We start from the raw sequence: 2,500 nt of genomic DNA on the forward strand, positions 1-2,500 counted from the left end.
ATATGAAGCCAGACTCTCCCCTTCTTTCTGTCCACCTGTTTGTTTGCTTCTCCCGCATGTGCGTCGTTACATCCAGCTGTTCACAGTCACAACACACCGTCCGTCCATTTGTTGATCCTTCAGGTCCGTTCCGTTGACGCACTGTGCCGCACACACACACTGCTGCGTGCACTTTCTGCTGCGATTCCGCGACATGCGACCGCGAACTGCATTCACTACTCGCCCTCCTCTCTCGCTCGCTCGCTCGCTCGCTCTCTCTCTCTCTCTCTCTCTCTCTCCCACGCACACACACACACTCTCTCTTTCTTGCGCGCGCGCTCTCTCTCTCTGTGTGTGTGTGTGTGTGTGTGTGTGTGTGTGTGTGTGTGTGTGTGTGTGTGTGTGTGTGTGTGTGTGTGTGTGTGTGTGTGTGTGTGTGTGTGTGTGTGTGTGTGTGTGTGTGTGTGTGTGTGTGTGTGTGTGTGCGTGCGTGTGTGTGTGTGCGCGCGCGCCTGTCTGTCTGTCTGTCTGTCTGTCTGTCTGTCTGTCTGTCTGTCTGTCTGTCTGTCTGTCTGTCTGTCTGTCTGTCTGTCTGTCTCTCTCTCTCTCTCTCTCTCTCTCTCTCTCTCTCTCTCTCTCTCTCTCTCTCTCTCTCTCTCTCTCTCTCTCTCTCTCTCCCTCTCTCTGTGTGTGTGTGTGTGTCTCTCTCTTTCTGTGTCTCCCTCTCAATTTTTAAAATACCCCCTTTGTAATGCTTTCACACACTAACTGTGTATTTGTATTTGTATACCCCCCCCACACACACACACACACACACACACACACACACACACACACACACACACACACACACACACACAACTCTCACACACACACACACACACACACGCACACACACACACACACACACACACACACACACACACACACACACACACACACACACACACACACACACACACACACACATCTCTCACTGCCCCCACCACATCTTCTCTGTCAGTCTCTGAGATAAGGATTTGAAATGAGGGGGGTTAAGTTAAAACATGCATGTACACACACGCATGCACGCACGCACGCGCGCACACACACACGCACACACACACAAAGTGCAAGTCAAGTGCACATAATACAACACACGCACGCACGCACGCACGCACACACACACACACACACACACACACACACACACACACACACACACAGAGACAGCAATCATAGACGCCCAGTTTGGGTAAACTACACTGACAGAGTTTGACAGGCTTTACATGCTCAGGGTGACAAACATTCACAACAGCACAGGCTGCACTGGATATCCTCAGTGTTAATATAACCCTGAGAGTGTAACAATGAACCCATAAGGTTCCTTTATTGTTTTAGGCTACTGTCATTTCCATTTCCACCATCATATGGGGAATAGACACTAGTGTTTGAATAAAGAGCTCTAATTAGAATTCAGTAAGTGTTGAAATCTTTGTGTCGTTGGGGAAAGTCTGCCAAGATATTGCCTCAAAAGAACAGGTGATTGTAATCAAGACATAGCCTTGCTTAGTAAGATAATAGCAGGCAACCCTTAAACTATATTCCCTTAATAATGCTTTCTCTGTGGGTGCTCACTGCTCAGGCCCCGAAGCACCCACGGAATCAGCACCAAACTCTGTTGCAGCATTAACACCTTCTACAGGTTGGTCAGGGTGCCTGTTCAGCAGGGAGCGGAAGTGAGAGGTGTAGCTGTTCCAGAGAGTGGTTGAATTTTGTGGTATTTGAAAAGTGAATATTGTTTATTTTGGGTAATATACTGTATTGTATGTGTATGGAGTATTATGACATAGTGCCTTCTACTGTTCTCTGCATTGTGGCATGCTGGAGCAGATATCATGTGACACCTATCACGGCACCATTGGGTTCACCTGTGTGAGCTTTGGTGCTGCTGGTGATCAGAACAAACAGAGTTTCAGAGCTGTGAGGAGCTCTCTATGTCAAGAAGAAAATAAATATATAAAATGATAAAAAGTACTAACACTCCTGAATATAACTGGGCAGAAGGCGCACATGGTATGTCTTTTGTTATGTGTTATCTTTGTATAAATTGTCATCATTGTTGTTTTGTTGTGTGTGTTTATGCAACTAAAAATGGACATTTCATTTGTTATATGGACATTTTATGGACATTTAAAAAGAAGACAGCATGACTGTCAACAAAGACATTCATAATTCATGTTTAATTCATTGTGGTTAAAAATTGTATTTGTTTTATATCATTTCATTCACAGTTTTTCACGTTGTCTACTTTGGGTGGAAATAAAAAGCCCTTGTGAACACCAGTGGAGCGTGGTTTACTCTGCCTCAGAAAAAGACAGTTAAGGAGCAGTTATAAGAGGAATAGCGTGTTCCTCTGCATGCAGTTCGCCCTCCTGGTTAAACTCCTCCCTGTCAGTACAACTCATGAATTCAATTAGATATTTTCAATGAAAATAAAATGAGCACTAGGTGATTTGACTATGAATGGATGTGTTACTGT

This window comes from Gymnoscopelus braueri (genome assembly GCF_963280865.1).
Source record: "Gymnoscopelus braueri genome assembly, chromosome: 4".
Lineage (NCBI taxonomy): Eukaryota > Metazoa > Chordata > Actinopteri > Myctophiformes > Myctophidae > Gymnoscopelus > Gymnoscopelus braueri.